Source organism: Eschrichtius robustus, chromosome 15 (assembly GCF_028021215.1).
Source record: "Eschrichtius robustus isolate mEscRob2 chromosome 15, mEscRob2.pri, whole genome shotgun sequence".
NCBI lineage: Eukaryota > Metazoa > Chordata > Mammalia > Artiodactyla > Eschrichtiidae > Eschrichtius > Eschrichtius robustus.
Window position 1 is genome coordinate 60,301,615 of NC_090838.1, and position 18,792 is coordinate 60,320,406.

An 18,792-nucleotide genomic window follows, 5' to 3' on the forward strand; every position below is an offset into this window, starting at 1 on the left:
TGGTGTGATTCCAGCAGAGAGACATAAATAGCAGGTGCTCAGTGGGCACCTGTTGAATGAGGAGCCCCAGGAGAGATTTCCTATCCCCAAAGAATTTTTTTCACTGACTGTCACATTACCTTTACCTGGAATTCCTCCATTTGATGTCCATTCCTTTAGGATAAAGCCTTGTATTTCCTAAAACTGTGCTCCACCAAACACCATACTCTGTCAGATTTTAACAATTTTCTTCAGCCAGAAAAAAAAAAGGTTCTCTAGTTAAATAAGTCTAGGAAATGTTATATTCTCTATCTCCCTTTTGGAGCTTTATAAATGCATATTAAAAGCTCTTTTTGAGGCAGAGGCAGTTGGAGAGCTAACATGAAATTCAGGACAGGGGCTCAACTAAGCCTAAGAGCCTTGTTCCAGAAGCATAGCTGTACAGACCAGCAAGACATCTAATTAGCCCAAAGAGCAGTAGACAGAGTTCAAGGTGGTCAACACTGGGATATCAGTACATGGGCAGAACTCTACTTACCAAAGCGTAGCTGTAGGAAAAGTCTCTAGTATTGGAGAAGGGACCTGGCGCAGAAGAGATTGGAAAGCAAAGGCCACAGCCCCTGATAAGGGGCTGACAGCGGGGTTACAGTCCTGGACAGGGCTAGGGGGTCCTCTCAGGGAAAAGCCAAAGAAAAGGTGAGATGGAGGAGAGGCAGAGACTGGTGGGCAGAACTGTCACTCAGGGCACATGCCCAGGAGTTCCTCCCTGCTGGGGGCACTGGCTCCAAAATCCTGGTGATCAGCAGATCCAGCTGCATCACTAGATCTTGTGTATGAGGCTAAGGTGGTTGGGAAGAGAGGTAGGGTGTGGTATATCCAGAAATTTCCAAAGAATTGTGCTGATTCCAGTAAGGAAGGAGGTCCATATTACGTCAATCTTTAGGAGGTGAGGGGTAGAGACCATTCTTCAGGTAGTTCTCTAGGGAAATGTGCTGAAAGAAGTGAGAACCTTAGAGGCCTGAATGAAGCCAAAAGTCTGACCCAAAGAAAATGCTCCAGACTTAGGGTAGAAATGTGGACAAAGTAGAAGCTGAAGCCTGAGGGTAAAGGGCATCCATGAACCCAACTGTGAGGAGCTGGGAAAGGCACTGAGATTTGAGCTGTCTCTGTCAAAGACTCCCTGAGGGAGGAAAGATGTGAGAATTCCTATCACAAAGGCAGTTTGAGAGCACTGGTAAATGAAAGATGAACAGTCAACCAGTAGCGAATTCAATCCAAAAAAGTTGAAAATTGAATCACAGGTGCTATGCTGGCACCTCTGGCTTAGTTATTTTGGCTCCACAAAGTTAGTGAACAAGAGGGAACTGCACCTTTGTATGGATACCCCAAGTGCTTTGTCACTGCTTTGGACAAGGCTTATTTTACTTTCTGGTAAAGCCCTATCTCAGCACAGCTCATTGGGAAATCAAGACCAAAAGTTGTCTGTGACCAGCGGCCACTGAGGAAGTACCCTGCCCATGTCGTCATCGGTGGCCTCTTTTGCGCCACCATTTTACATCATTTATGGGAAGCTGCCTCCTGCTTCCTAAGATCTGTGATGGTCTTGTCTGAGGACATCAGAGCAAACCACAGACTCAAAGGTCCTACACTCCTTATTACATTCTGCCTGTCAGCTGTTCTCCAGACAACACCATGACTGCATATCCAGCACACTGGCGGGGAAATCTCTCTACCCAGCACCCCCGCTGGAGTTCAAGAGCCTCCATTTCCCCCCACTCTCAGCTCCTTATCTTTCCTGAGGCAAAACTGTGAAGAAAACAAGGTGTTTCTTTAGGAACCCAACTTCTCTGTTCAGGGCCATTATCTCAACCTCAGTGGTGTCTCCTTCCCGTCACTATGACTGGGGGCACAATGCTTTCTCCTCTCTGTCCCTGCCTTAGTCTAGTTCTCAGAAATCAGTCTCATAAACTCATTCATACTTCTACTTACATGACCAAGATGCTTCATAATCAAACCCTTTCCTGGAGTTTCTTCATTTTTAATAGGGTCTCAATAGACTTAAGGGAAAGAAATTTCACTTGTGGAATTCCAAGCAACAGCAAGTAGCTGAGGCAAGTCTTTGAGGGGCAAGACGTACTCTTGGTGCCCCCTGAAATTATACCACTTAACAGACCAGCCCTGTCTCTTCTTATTCCATCACCTGACACCCTTAAGCTGTCTCCTCTGCCAGCCAGAGGCCAGGCTCCCCTGGATCTGGGCCAACACTCACCGCCATCTGGTCTCCCTTGAAAAAGCAAAAGGGAGACATCTCTTGTTTACTCAGTAATAATTCACTGTAATAGTCACATAACAGGTGCCACCAGCTCCCAGTTCATGCAGTAAGGCCACACCACACCCTCACCTCTGCCGCCATCATGGCTTATTCCTTGGAACACATGAACAGGTTTTATTTGGATGATAGGACAGGGCCTTAAACAGTACACCAGAGTTACCAGTGGTGTTTTGACAGTGTGAGTTACACTACAGTGAAGACCTAGAGGTAAAGAACAAAGACTTTTTTTAACCCTCCCCTACAGTCAATTGGTTATCTTTCCCACATATGTTGTTGCACCGTATCTATATATAGAACCTAGTACTAGTCTATAAACAGGATGCTCTGGCTAAACACGTCTAAACAAGCAAAGCTGTGAGATAAAAAAAGATGGTATCTCCCCATCTTCTCTTCTTTCCCCACCCTCCTTTCTTACATCTTGTCAGAGACAGAAGAGCTCTATGAAAACAGCATGGGCTTTGGAATTGGACAGACCTGAGGAGAAATAAATCATAGCTCAGCCTTTTATTAGCTGTCTGACCTTGGGCAAGTTACATAACTTCTTTTTCAGCTTCCCCATGTGCAAAAATGGAGATGATAACTTATTGATTTGTATTATGATATTAAATAAGAAAATATGCAAAGACATCTAATGTATGCCTGGCTCTCCAGGGATGTAAGTTTGTTCTTCCCAATCTAGTTTATCATGTACCTGGTCCCCTCATGCTATGCTCTGGTTGTCCAAGGTGTGTGCCCCACACAAACTTTCCCTTCCTTTTCCTAAACCCTATCAAAGTTCCCATCCCTTACAAAAGCTAATCTAATCACACAGCTAAAAGGAAAGCAATTCTGATAAAATGAAGTCAAGTAAAACTTGGATGATATTGCTGGGTTCCTATAGTAACTCTGTGGGAGATATTTCTTCATTTAAGAAAAAAAGGGTGGGGGGCGTGGAAATTCAAATGAAAGAAAAGACTTCTAATGATGAGACTCTCCTACAGGACAGGGGATCAGTGTGTTCGCTGCTCTCCCTGCAAGCACAGTCTCTGTGGTAAAGATGAGAAACTATCAGAGATACAGGACACCATCTCAGATTGCTGAATGTCACACCTCAAATCAACAGGTCCAGAACAGAACCTGGGAGCCTTGGCTACCTCTTCTGCTCTGGCCAGCACACACTACTTCCTTAGCCAAGAAGTTACCGTGGTGCTTTTCTCCTAGGAGGTTTCCAACACTATTTTAAACTCTATGGAATCAAGCAGTAATAGGATTTAATTATGGGTCATAGCCTTGGAACAGCCTATCTGAGGCCTGGGCTCACTTCCAGAATCATACCTTACCTCACTGAATGGTCTCAACAAGGCCCATGTTAACACAGGAAGCAAAGTGGGCCTGCATCTTGACTTCTCTCTCAGTGATCTAGGAAGGAGGAACACAGGAAAATTTCTGGACTTTCCACATCCAAGATCACTGAAGCGGATTACTACAACTAAAAATGGCGTAAGTGTAATCACGTGGCACAAAATGCTATGCTGACTATAAATCACAACTCAGCATGGGAGTTCTCACTGTGAGGGACTCTTTAGCAGTGTGCATGTTCTACTTGACCTTCTTGGCAAGGCCCCAGGGAGCCCGGAGCATAGCCCAGGCTGGGCTCTCAGTGGTCTGGACACCACTGGGGGGTGAAAGGGGCTGGCTGGCAGCTTCAGCAGATGGAGTTAAGAGGAAATGAAGGTGAAGTCCAAGGTAAGGAAGGGGCTGGTCCAGGCAGGATTATCTGACAGCACATGCTCAGGGAACTGGCAAAGCAGAAACAATAATAACAAATGTTTTAAATTATTTTATATTTATCCAGGTAGCCACCATGGTAAATATCAAAATTTTGCTGGGTTTTCCTTATACTTTGCTAGATTTCCTTATACTTACTTTGTGTTTAATATTGTTTTTGAAATATATACTGAGGGCTAAAATTACGAGCAACATCATAATCTTCCTATTGCTTAGGCCTCTAAAGTTCTTTTCTGTTTTTTTTTTTATAAATTTATTTATTTATTATTTATTTTTGGCTGCGTTGGGTCTTCGTTGCTGTGCGCAGGCTTTCTCTAGTTGTGGCGAGCAGGGGCTACTCTTGGTTGTGGTGCGTGGGCTTCTCATTCCAGTGGCTTCTCTTGCTGTGGAGCACGGGCTCTAGGCGCGCGGGCTTCAGTAGTTGTGGCACACGGGCTCAGTAGCCGTGGCTCGCAGGGTCTAGAGCGCAGGCTCAGTAGTTGTGGCGCACGGGCTTAGGTGCTCCGCGGCATGTGGGATCTTCCCGGATCGAGGTGCGAACCTGTGTCCCCCGCATTGGCAGGCGGACTCTTAACCACTGTGCCACCAGGGAAGTCCCGAGGCCTCTAAGTTCTTAATCTGGTCCTTGACTTCAGCATGAAGCAAGAAAAACCAGGATTCCAAAGCTTCATGATCAATATTCATTTTTTCATTCAATAAACATTTCTTTAGGGGCCAATAAGTGCCAAGTCTTTACTCAGTCCTGGGATACAGCAGCAAACAAAACAGATATGGGGGCTTCCCTGGTGGCGCAGTGGTTGAGAATCTGCCTGCCAATGCAGGGGACACGGGTTCGAGCCCCGGTCTGGGAAAATCCCACATGGTGCGGAGCAACTAGGCCCGTGAGCCCAAACTACTGAGCCTGTGCGTCTGGAGTCTGTGCTCCGCAACAAGAGAGGCAGCGATAGTGAGAGGCCCGCGCACCGCGATGAAGAGTGGCCCCCGCTCGCCGCAACTAGAGAAAGCCCTCGCACAGAAACGAAGACCCAACACAGCCAAAAATAAATAAATAAATAATAAAAATAAAGGAATTCCTTAAAAAAAAAAAAAAAGTAAAATAAATATCCTTCTTTTAAAAAAAAAAACAAAAAACAGATATGGTTCCTGAGTTCCTGGAGCTACAGTTTAGTGAGAGGAGCTGAGAATAAGATCAGGATCCAAAGCAAAAGGTCTATATTAGAAAACAGGCAAGATTCTGTAGCCAGCAATGGGATGCAGAGGGAGGAAACCTCTTCTGGGATGCCAGCGGAAGAGCCCATAGCAGACAAGGTGCTGTTCAGGGAGATGAGCTGGGTCAAATAATACCCTTATCCTCCCATTCTTTTTGGCAGGGGAGAGAGCCACTGCTGTGGGTTGAGTTAATCAAGAACAAGTGACCAGGGCCCTCACAGCCAGTGTTACCATGAAGTTGCTCCTTCTCTGCTCACAGCCATGAACTGTGGTATGTACCACGTGGGCTACGTGTGAGATCCTGAAATCTCCAAAGGAAAACAAGACTTGAGCTGTCTACTGACAGGAATTCCAGGAAATATAGTGGGCCAAAAATGGGAAGCATAAAAACAGTCGCCAGAAGAAACTTGATGACCCTCCCCTGAATTGTCACTGACACTTCTGACGTTACAAGGGAATGAAAAAAAAGGCCTGATTTCACCTGGAGGGGTGGGGTCAGGAAGAGACCTGCTGAAATGATCGGGCTACAGCCAGAAGCCTCCTGAGAGGCATTTCTGCTTTAGGGTGTAAAGTGGGCAAGGATGGGGAAATGCTGCAGCCTGCTGTGTTAGAGAAAGGAGCTATTTGAGCAGCTCAGCCTCAGCACTACCAGAAGTGGGAAGGCTGTGGTAAAGGTGAAGAGCTGATAAGAATAATAGCAAGAGCTTCAGAGTGAGTGCCCAGCCAGCAGAGCAGTGGCCTAAAGAGATTTCCAAGTATTTGACCTCTCTGGGCCTCAGTTTCCTGATCTGAAAACAGAGATGATAATAATAGCATGCACTGGTTTCCTAGGGTTGCTGTAGCAAACACTACAAACTAGGTGGCTTTAAACAACAGAAATTTACTCTCTCACAGTTCTGGAAGCTAGAATTCCAAAATAAAGGTGTCAGCAGGGCTATGCTCCCTCTGAAAGCTCTAGGAAAGAACCCTTCCTTGCCTCTTCCAGCTTCTGGTGGCTGCCAGTAATCCCTGCCATTCTTTGTATATGGCAGCATATCTCCTACCTCTGCCTCCATCTCTACATGGTCATCTTTCCTCTGTGAGTGTCTCCCTCCTCTTATAAGAACACCAGGCATTGGATTAGGGCCCAATCAAGTTATGACTTCATCATAATTTGATTATATCTTACAAAGGCCCTATTTCCAAATAAGATCACATTCATATAGATTCTAGGTGGATATGAATTTTTAGGGGACACTATGCAACCCAGTACAGAGCACCTACCACACAAAGAGTTTATATATGTAAGATGCTTAGAACAGTTCCTGGTAGATACTATATGCCATGTGTGAGTTAGCTACCTTTCTTCATTATCTCTGGCAGACAGTAGCTGCCATGAAATATGTGGATGCTCTGTTGTGTAAGAATCATCCTCCCACCATCTTGAGTCAGAGGCAAAAAACTGGGTGGGACTAGAGTTCCAAAAAGAAAAGATGAGGACAGAGCTAGAACACAATGGGTTTATTACCATTCAACACCCCCTCTACCAATACCCTATCAATACACCTAGGCTGGAGTGAGGAAATATCTGCTACAGTCACATCATTTGTTTTTTGAACAACAGAGAACTTATCATTCCAAACTAACGATGGCCCCATCAAAGAAGTCCTCAAATTAGGACCCACTTAGGAGGAGCTTCCAGAGCCAGGAGAGAAGCTGCACCAGTGAGCCCAGCAGCCTCATCACTTAGAATCAACTGTGAGTTCTGATCCCAAACTGCTTTACACAGCATATTCATCCCACAGTTTAACACATGAATGACTACTGACTGAGTCCAAATATTAAATTCATTCTCTAAAATGGAGATTTGCTACTTGCTATAGCGAGGATAGCTTACTTTCAAACTAGGGGAGGGGAGAAGAGATTAAAGGCTCCTGCTCTTGCTCCTTCAATAAAGGGGTTTGGGACACTACTAAAAAGAAATAGAACCAGATCTCAACTGCTATCTTCATATCAAAATAAATTCCAGATGAATCAAAGATTTAAAGATTTAAAAATACACACCCACACAAAGTACTCAACAAGAATGAGTAACTATTTTTATAATTTTGAGGTAGGGAAGCATGCCTTTTCTAAACATTGAACTAGTAGCAAAAACTATAACGTAAAAGATTATCTTGACTACTTAAAAATGTCAAACTGGCAGACAGATAAAAAATTGCATAAACAAAGGTGAAAAACAAATGACAAACTGGGAACAATTCTGCACTATAGACAACAGTCAACACTTTAACTCTTACAAATTATTAAGAAAATATTACTGGGAGAATGTACAAAGGACATGACATGAATAAGTGATTCAAAAAATATATACATCTGTCCAAAATACATTTGAAAAGATGTTTAATCTTTAATATTCAAAGAAATGTAAATTAAATCATATTTAATGATTAAATATGATGTAAATTAAATCATGATTAAGTGCCATGTCTCAGTTACTATTCGAAGCATTTTACTTGGATTAAGTGATTTATTTCTCATGAAATAGGTGCTATCACCATCCTTACTTTACCAAAGATGAAACTGAGGTACAGAGAAGTTAAATGACGTACCCAAGGTCACACAGTAAGTGGCTGAGTCAGAATTCAGGTCCCATCAGGCTAGCTCCAGAGTCACATTCTCAACTACCATGTTATACAGTGACAAGACAATGTTTCACCTGTCAGATGAGGAACACAAAAAACACACAAGCCAGTGTTACTGATGATATGGAGAAACAGGCAATCTCATGCACTGCTGGTATAAGTTAACATTCTTAAGGGTAGTTTGGCTCCATGAATCAACATTCTAACTGTGCATATATCCTTTATCTCAGCCATTCCATTTCTTGAAACTTATCCTAAGGAGATACATAGACAAGTGTATAAAGATTATTTACCAAGGTATTTACTATAGAATGTACATAATAACAAATATATTACAAATAAAAATCTCAACAGGCACACCAAAAATCCAACAAATTCATTCATTCAACAAATATTTATTGAGCACCACCTATGTACCAGGAACTGGTACTAAGCTCTAGTTACAGAGAAGCAGAGTAAAAAAATAAATAAATAAATAAATAAATTTTAAAATCCCTATTTTCATGGAGCCTACATTCTAATGAAGCGTGTTAGGCAATAAACAAATAAAAAAATATGTTGTATGGCATGTGGGGCTAAATGCTATAAAGAAAAGTAAAGGAGAGAAGGAAGATAGGAAAGGAAGGTTGTCACAACTTCAAGTAAGAGGGTCGGGGAAGGCACCATTGATTAGAGATGAGATAAACAGATTATATACTAAGATAATAAAATGCATTATATTATATACTAAGAGAATAAAATTATGGTATATCCACACATGGAAATATAATTCAGCCATTAATTCTGTATTTACTGAAAAGATGTCTATAACACATAATCCAATGAAAAAGGATTCTCACTACACGCAAAAAATAGGTAATTATGTGAGGTAATGGATGTGTTAACCACATTGTGGTAATCAGTTAACAATATATGTATATATATATCAAATCATCACACTGTACACCTTAAACTTACACAATGTTACATGTCAATTATATGTCAATGAAGCTGGGAAAAAAGGTGAAAAAAGATTACAAAACAGTATTAAAGAAAAAAACCAGGGCTTCCCTGGTGGCGCAGCAGTTAAGAATCCGCCTGCCAATGCAGGGGACACAGGTTTGAGCCCTGGTCCAGGAAGATCCCACATGCCACAGAGCAACTAAGCCCGCGCACCACAACTACTGAGCCTGCGCGCCATAACTACTGAAGCCTGCACTCCTAGAGCCCGTGCTCTGCAACGCCTGCGCACCACAACGAACAGTAGACCCCGCTTGCCACAACTAGAGAAAGCCCACGCGCAGCAACAAAGACCCAACGCAGCCAAAAATAAATAAAATAAATAAATTTATTTTTTAAAAAACAGCATTAAGTTATGGGTCCATTGATATGAAATTACATGTGTATACATGCTTATGCTTTACATGGGAGAGAGAAACAACACAGAAAGAGACTGATAATACCAAGCAAGGGTCCAGGCTGAGTGCCAGATAAGTAGTACAGGCAGCATGTGTTTGTTCCCCTACCTGCTCACTCATCCTCCTCTCCACATCTACACTTTGTTCCAGAAAGGATTTAACGGCAGCAAATCCACATACGCCACAAGTTCTTTAACTCTGCCCATCCTCCCTCACCCTTTTCCCTGCTCTTCCCAGAAGCCAGGAACAGTGACAGGGTGAAAGGGATAAAAGCTTAAGATCAAGATAAGCTGAGTGGACATAAGACGGATGGAGGGACACCCCCACAGATCTGGATGGGATTCCTCTTATTGCAGCACATGGGAAACATCCTGGGAGGCATATTTCCCCCCCTGCAGATCTATAAGATATGAAGCAAAGCTATCTGATTTAGATTCCCTATTATATCTCCTACTAAACCCCAAATGCCTTACAGGGCAGCCAGGAGCAAAACTGACTCATTCACAGGGAGGTGACAAGCCACAGCAGGCCAGAACACTACCCCTGGTACACGAGTGCCTACATCTTCCTTTGAGCAGAAAATGACACAGAGCTGAGCCCTTTTTGCCCCTTACCTTATCCCTTCCTCCATGCCTGCACCCAACAAGCTGTCCTGGCTATACATGACTACCCTAGAGATTCAGATTTCCCCACTAAGATTCTCAGGCTAGGTCCCTACCAAGAAAGTTGCCCAAAGTGACCAGCCATGCTAGTGTACACTGGAACATTTTCAGCTGCGACGCAGTTTCGAGTATATCCCTAGATCCAGATATATTTGCTCTCAAATATGTGGGAGCAGAATACACTTCTTGCTTGAGCATAAAGCCACACACAAGAAATTGGCAACTTCATAAAGGTGGAATCCATGTTGCTATTCCCTATTTCTGTAGCCTGAGGGTAGCAGTGGAGGCACACAAATAGAGGTAGGGGACCTAGGGAAAGATTTGACTATTTCAAAATATTTCTCAAACACTCTCTGTCACCTCTTGGATACCTACTATATGCCAGGCCTTGTGTTAAGTGCTTTCATATACTTACACCAAAATTGACAAATTACTTTTATCAAACATTCCTATTATGTGCTACTGAATTTAAGACACCTAAGGCACACACAGGTCCAGCTGCCCTGCTGACTGACAGCTGAATACCCAAGCTTGAAATTAGGTAGAGGGTAGAAATCTAAGACTTCCCTTGAGGCTACAACACAGAAGTCTCACTGCATACTCTCAGGCCACAGCCTCAAGGCCCCATTCCAGCTTCTGCTCTCTCTCCTGGGCTTGCAGCAGGGAACATCACACACAGACACACACACACAGACACACACACACACACACACACACACACAGACACAAATCCTCCAATGTCCTTAGTCTGCAAGTGGAAGAAATTCTTCACTAGGGAAGAGTACAAGGTGAATCAGAGAAAAACCAAAGCAATCATCTCTTCGGCAGAGGAGTCTCTTTCTCTCTTTATCCACTTCTCTCTTGTCTTTCTTGAATATGTAGTTACTGAGCAACTTCTATTATGCTTATCACTATAGGATATAATCATAAGACATGCCTCCTGCCCTCAAAAATTTACTCTGTTTAGGAAGACAAAATCAACACACAGGAAACATGTTATTGAAAAGGGGGACTCCAATGTATATGTAAAACTGAAACGGACTCACAGATACAGAAGACAAACTAGTGATTACCAAAGAGGAGAGGGACAAATTAGGTATTACAGATACAGATACAAACTACCATGTATAAAATAGATAAGCAACAAGGATATATTGCATAGCACAGGGAATTATAGCCATTATCTTACAATGGTTATCTTACAATGGAGTATAATCTGCAAAAATACTGAATCACTTTGCTATACAGCTGAAACTAATATAATATTGTAAATCAACTATACTTCAATAAAGGGGGAGGGGCTCTAAGATTTCTAGTGCAAGAGTGGTGCTAGTAACACAAATGGAGGGATAAATGATGTTAGACACACGGTACACATAGGTATCTTCAATTTCAACACAATCTCCCCTTTTTTTGTTCTATTCTTAGCAGAAATGTGTTTCACTTCAAGAAAAATCTCAAATACAAAAATCCAATACATAAAGTTGGGAATCATTCACTAGAAAAAAACCAATCTCTTTGCTGTAAAGTTTAGGGAGATACCATTTAACCTGCCCCCAACCCATGTTCCTGTTGCCCCATACACACACAACATTTACATTCAACTCTTCAGGTTCACAGGGTGAAGCAAAGTGCTTTTTAAAAAAAATTATAAAGGGCAATATATTGAGAGATGAACATATATAAACAAAATGTGGTACAAACAAAAAATGAAATATTATTTAGCCTAAAAGAGGAGGAAGTGCTGTCACATGGTACTACATACAAGAACCTCAAGGACTTTCTGCTAAGTGAAATAAGCTAGACACAAGAAGACAAATAGTATATGATTCTACTTATATGAGGTATCTAAAACAGTCAAATTCCTAGAAACAGAAAGTAGAAGGGTGGTTACCAGGGGCGAAGGGGAAGGAAAAATGAGGAATTGCTGTTTAATGGGTGTAAGAGTTTCAGCTGTCCAAGATGAAAAAGTTCTGGTGATCTGTTGGACAACAATATGAATATACTTAATACGACTGAACTGTGAACTTAAAAATGGTTAAGACAGTAAATTTTATGCTTTTATCAGAATTTTTTAAAAAGGTAATGCACACATGGGTTAAAAAAAATTTCAGCAACACAAAAAGATATCAAAAAAAACAACAAAAACAAACCTCCAGGGGTAGTCTGGGTATAACAAGTATATAGAGTCCTCCCCTTTTTTCATTCAAATACGAATACTAGCATGCCACAAACTCTGTTTTGCTTGCTTTAGTTCTCTCTTAACAATAGATCTTAGAGATTGTTCTATATCGCTGTGTGAGTGTGTGTGTGTGAGGGTGGGTGCACCTGTCTCATTCTTTTTAACTGCTGTATTAATATGGTGCTATCCACCATAATTTACTCAACTAGTCCCTTATCAATATAGTAAGATGTATTTTTAAGCAAAATGTGTTAAAGGCTTTGCACACTGATTTTGCACATTTTTCCCCCTCAACAAAAATGTTCAGATTTCACTCTTCATAATACCTCCAAGCAACTATAAATGATGACTGACATTTGCTTTAGTTTGAATTTAATAGTGTTTCGCCTTGGCTCATTTCTACTAGGTTGTATGTTGACTTGTCATTGTCACAAGGAGTCACCAACAGTATGATCAAGGGAATACATGAAATACACACCATCCTCTAAATATTATGGTCACCCTTTACTCTATCATCCTTATAAATGGTTTGTCAATAGTACAGCCGTCCTCCCTTATCCATGTGGGATACGTTCCAAATCCTGGAACCATGGATAGTACTGAACCCTATATATACTGTATCTTCCTATAGCATACACAGCATGGGTATGCTGAACAAAGGATGATTCACGTCCTGGATGGCAAGGAGCAGGATGGCACAAGATTTCATCACACTGCTCAGAACAGTGTGCAATTTAAAACTTATGAATTGTTTATTCCTGGAATTTTCCATTTAATATTTTCAGACCTCAAGTAATTGAAACTGTGGAAAGCAAAACCTCAGATAAGGAGGAACTACTGTCTACCCTTTACTGTGTTTAACTCTGAGAAAATTAAAAATAGACACACACACACACACACACTTCCATTATTTAAGAAAATTTTTTTAAAAACACCTCTTTCGGGCTTCCCTGGTGACGCAGTGGTTGAGAATCTGCCTGCCAATGCAGGGGACACGGGTTCGAGCCCTGGTCTGGGAAGATCCCCCATGCCGCGGAGCAACTAGGCCCATGAGCCACAATTACTGAGCCTGCGCGTCTGGAGCCTGTGCTCCGCAACAAGAGAGGCCGCGACAGTGAGAGGCCCGCGCACCGCGATGAAGAGTGGCCCCCACTTGCCGCAACTAGAAAAAGCCCTGGCACAGAAACGAAGACCCAACACAGCCATAAATAAATAAATAAAATTAAAAAAAAAAAAACAAAAAAACCCCACCTCTTTCACCCAGTGTCTCTGGGTCTGCTATTTGGTTTCTTTTAGAGAAAGCACAGTGAAATAGAATGAGTGAGGGCTCTACAGACCCTCTGAATCAGGGTTTGAATCCCGTTTCTGCCATTTCCAAGTTAATCCATCTCCCAGAGCCTCTGGCTTGTCATCTGTAAACCAAGGGCAATACCATCTATCTCTTGCATAGGGAAGATCGCCACACAGGGTGAAAAGTCCAATCAAGAGGACCAAAGTGCTATCTCTATTGAACTAGCACTGCCTGGGGAAGTCAAAGAATTGCTTAGAGAAGTGGTAAAGGACAAGAAGGAATCTGACCAGTCAATGAGAGAAAGGGTGCTCTGGCAGTGGTAACACATGCACAAAGGGTGAGAGTTCTGCAGAGCCACAAAGCACCAACACACTTACTGACAAGAAGGTGAAAGGCAATTTAGTCAACAAATCCTTATCGAGTACCTCTATGCACTAGGCACTGAAGACAAAACCATGAGCAAGAAGGTCCCTGCCCTCATGGAGCTTATAATCTAGTAAGAGGGAAAGATAACCAGTAAAAAGCATTAAGTGGTCTAACGGAAACAAACAGGTGCTAAGATAATAACATGGTGTTGCTTTGTATGGAGAGGCCAGAAAAGACCTCCAAAACAAGATAATGCTCAACTGAAACTTAAAGGCAAGTGATAATTAATGAAGTGAAGAGCAGGGTAGAGAGTATTCTAGGCCAAGTCCCTGAAGCCAGAGAACTGAAAGAACTGCAAGCAGGTGAGGGTGCATGCCAGAGATAAGGAGGAGAGGGGCTTGAAACGAGACTTAAAATACAGGCAGAGGCCAGATCTTGCTAGGCCTTGTAGGCCACAATTTGGGTCAAATTGTGCAAGACTGTTTATTCCAACCTGAGACATTTGGACTTGATTGTATAAGGTAACAGGAATACAAGAGAGGATGTGAAAAGGAGAGAGACAAGGCTGGGTTGTTTTATAGAAGGATAGTGGAAGTTGTTTAGAGGACAGCTGCAATAGGGAGTGACGACAGCTTGGAGACCAAAAGACAGCCTACTTTAGGGCAGGGTCACTGTGTACAGAAAAAGAGGCATCCCAGAGGCAAATCTGAAGTGCAATTGGCAGCCTTCAAAGTGTATGTTCTAGCCTGCTTTCAGAGTCCAAAGTCAAAGTCCACAGTATACTCCAGAAGTACTGACCTGCCAGGGGGAATCATTAAGGCCCTCTACCTCATCTGGGATCTTTGCCTACTATGGCAACGAGAAGATGAGGTGTCAGTACATAGGGACAGTTATCCACTGTCCCCACTGGAAGACAGGTGACAGATTAAGGTTCCTGGGACCTTAGGATCTAAGTAAAGGGTTCAAAACCCTTTCCTTGGGGCTTCCCTGGTGGCGCAATGGTTAAGAATCTGCCTGCCGGGACACGGGTTCGTGCCCCAGTCCGGGAAGATCCCACATGCCAGGGAGTGGCTAGCTCCGTGAGCCACAACTACTGAGCCTGCGCGTCTGCAGCCTGTGCTCCGCAACGGGAGAGGCCGCGACAGTGACAGGCCCGCGCACCGCGATGAAGAGCGGCCCCCGCTCGCCGCAACTGGAGAAAGCCCTTGCACGGAAACGAAGACCCAACACAGCCAAAAATAATAAATAATAAAAATAAATAAATAAAAATAAATAAATAACAGTGTGTGTAAAAAAAAAAAAAAAAGAATCTGCCTGCCAATGCAGGAGACACGGGTTCGAGCCCTGGTCTGGGAAGATCCCACATGCCGCGGAGCAACTAAGCCCCTGTGCCACGACCACTGAGCCCGTGTGCCACAACTACTGAAGCCTGTGAGCCTAGAGCCCACGCTCCGCAACAGGAGAAGCCACCACAATAAGCATGCGCACTGCAACGAAGAGTAGTCCCCACTCGCCGCAACTAGAGAAAGCCCGTGCACACCAACGAAGACCCAACGCAGCCAAAAATAAATAAATTTAAAAAAAAAAAAAAAAAAACCTTTCCTTCCCCTCTAGGGGAGCAGGGGTCAACACAGTCCTCTAAGTAAGAGTTTCTTCAAATATGGTCTGCAGATGATGACTGGTGTGAGAGTCACCTGGAGGCCAATCAAAATGCAGATTCCTGGCTACCACCCATACCTACTCAGTCAGGAGAGCAGGAGTAAAGACCAGGAATCTGCATTTTAAATAAGTAGCCAGCCCCTCAATACTTGCCCCCATGGATAATTCTGATGTATTAAAGCTTCAAAACCATAGCTCCAGGAATAGGGCTAATGGAGGAAGGCCCTCACTTGAGGGTGAATGGCAACGTCAAAATTAGGGGACTACATAGAACCAAGAGTCAAGCTGGGCATGAAATAAGCTAGAAATATAAGTCAGAAGGGATTATGAAATTTGAAGGCCCCCAAAGCAGAAAATAGAAGGCAGGACATCAGAGCATGGGGATTAGAGAGCAGAGGAATCAAAGACAGAGAGCACTCCTGGGGAAATCACTAACAATGGCCATGATCTCTGGCTGCCTTAGGTTGGTTTCCCCAGTGGAACACTAGGAAGGGAGTGCAGATGCTTCACCTCACACAGGCCAGGTGACCGGGCCTTAGACTGCCCAGTATGTGCACACAATCACTCCATCCAACAGTCAAAAAGAGAATGACACTCCTCCTCAGTAAATACTGTTTCTATCCCAATGATTCCCCTTCAGCATCCACCATGATGCCAGCTACTGGTCAGTCTGTAGAAGAGCGCCAGGCTAAGTAGAAAAACATACAGAACACCTCTAAGGGGTAACGACCGGCCCTACTCACCAAGATTCTCCGCTTGGCACATCAGAGCCCCCTAATGCTGCCATAAACTCTAGGACAATTCCAGGTCAGAAACTTTGAAGCCCACTGCCTTCAACCTTCAGATCCTACCATCCATGCATACCCAGCCAGTCTTCCACTACTCCTTACTACGCCTCACCAAGAGAGTCCCAACCTATATTCTACACTCCCATGTCCCTCCCCAAAATTCAGAGAGAAATTCCACAAATTCAGGTTAGGCAGGGAGTCCTGAACTTCTGAGGCTAGCTCCTATGCCTAGTTTGGTAGGAGGAGGTAACCTGAAGGAGTGCCTACCCTACCTGAAGGGAATATCCTCAGCCTACCTGAAGGGAGCACCAAGACTGCTACAGGCCTCTGTACAGGAGACTTTTTAAAAATATGAGCAAGTTGAACCTAGTATATTTAAAAGGAGGGAAGGGAGGCTCTTCGGAGCAGAAATTAAATTGGGGTATTGAGGGAGGTAAGGTAGGATTTCTGGGGATTTGACTTTAAATAGCACATAAAATACAAAGCAATACAAAATTTAGCTCAAACCCTTATATGTCAAATACCTGATTGTTCCTATAATCCAAAAGCTGGTTTCACACTAAAGAAATAAGACAGCTAATAGATGATTTTAGTAATCCCAAAGACTATTTATGCCCTTAATCCTGAACTGCTTGCTCTGTCCCTTCTTACACTCTACCCACTATCCTGGTTCTCTAGGTTTTTGACCTAATGATTTAGCTTCCTGTTTCATCTTTCCCTCACCTTATCCCTAAGGTCTTTTGCTTCCTTCCTTGCTTAGGACTGCACTCCACTCAGTTATTCTGCCATCAGCCACTCGGAATAAATAATCTGCCTATCCAGATCCTCAACCTTGATCCTAGGCACTCAGGGCCCCTTCATGGCCAAGTCCCCTGCCAGGCTTACCCTTATTTTATGAAGATGTCCTGGAGAGAGACAAGCATGTTAGATGGTTCATCCCAAGTATGTTAGTTGGTTCATCCAGGCAAACACTGGAATCACCAAAGGTGGAATAAGGAGAATAACAATGAGCCAGGTCAAATGTCTAGACCTCCCCCTGACATTCTAAGGCACACCTTCTTAGCCCTCAGGTGATATCCCTAGTACTCCATCCCTCCTGCCCACCACCTCCACCTCAAGGGATCCTTCTATCCCACAGCAGCTAGGACTAAGAATACATGGTGAGCAAGACATAGGCCTTTGTCTGATAGAACTTACAGTTTAATGAAGGAGAAAGACAATTAAATAATCCCAACATGTATGATAGTCAAAGGCAATGCACGCGGAGCTGTAAGATTAAGAAGGCTAGTCAGGTGAAGTTACACCTAAGATGAAACTTGAAGGATCAATAGGAGATACCCAAGCAGTGGCAGAACATTTAAGGAAGCATGTTCTAGGCAGAAGAAACAGCATATGTAAAGGCCCTGCAGCAAGAAAGCATATCTGAAGAGATGAGATGAGCTGGGGAGATCAAGGTAGAGAAAATATTGGGGCAGATGATGCTGGAGAGACCAAGAAGGGTCTCATAAGATATGAAGCTGTTTTAATCATTCACTTAACAAGTATTCACTGAGTGCTTACAATATGCTAGGCATTGTCCTATGTTTTATTTATAACAGTAAATGAAACAGACAATATCCCTGTTCTCAGAGAATTTCCGTTCTAATTGGAGGAGACTATAAACAAGTATGTGACTAAACTAGAAAAATATCACTTATTGATAAGTGTTATGCAAAGAACTAAAATAGGTGATGTGCTAGAAAGTATGTATATGGGTGGCTACTTTATAATCATTAGGTGGTCAGGGGAAAGCCTCTCTGAGGAGATGACATTTAAAAGTAGGTATCTAAATAAAAAGGAACCAGCCATTCAAAGACCAAGGGAAAAAGCATTCTAAGCGGGGTTAACAATACACACATGCAAAAGCCCAATAGTAAGATCACTGAAGCTTTTTTAAGCAGAGGAGTTAGATCATGATCATTCTTACATTTTATAAAGATCACTCTGGCTACAATGGAGAGAACAGAATGGAGGTAGGGGAGAATAAGATTAAGACTGGAGACAGAGATGAGAGTGGATTATGTAGACTAAGGGGAAGAAGAGGAAGAAGGGGACAGGAACAAGGATGATGACAATAGCTAATACTCACATAGCACATACTAGCTGCCGATCCACTGTTCTCAGCATTTTTTATATATTAATTCATTTAAACCTCACAAATACTGTATCTTATAAATTAGGAAACTAAGGTAGAGGATAGTGGCAATGAAGAAGAAAGCAACTGGGGACTTCCCTGGTGGCACGGAATCCGCCTACCAATGCAGGGGACATGGTTCGAGCCCTAGTCCGGGAAGATCACACATGCTGCGGGGCAACTAAGCCCGCGCACTACAACTACTGAGCCTATGCTCTAGAGCCCGAGAGCCATAACTACTGAGCCCACGTGCCACAACTACTGCTCCACAACAAGAGAAGCCACCGCAATGAGAAGCCCGCGCACCGCAAGAAAGAGTGGCCCCCAGTCGCCGCAACTAGAGAAAGCCCATGCACAGCAATG

General features: G+C 43.2%; 1 long non-coding RNA gene across 6 annotated transcripts in view; it reads right to left on the bottom strand.

Moving 5' to 3' along the window:
• Positions 1–18,792, bottom strand: part of LOC137778044 (uncharacterized) — a 55,347-nt gene that overhangs the window by 11,255 nt on the left and 25,300 nt on the right. For 4 of the 6 annotated variants that reach the window (XR_011076719.1, XR_011076720.1, XR_011076717.1 and 1 more), the window contains one exon: positions 7,879–7,985. The exons of 1 other annotated variant lie outside the window; for it this stretch is intronic. This is a non-coding gene — a long non-coding RNA (uncharacterized lncRNA). Of the gene's footprint in view, positions 1–3,630; positions 3,710–7,878; positions 7,986–18,792 lie in introns of all 6 variants that reach the window. One more of the 6 variants, XR_011076716.1, reaches the window with a different exon arrangement.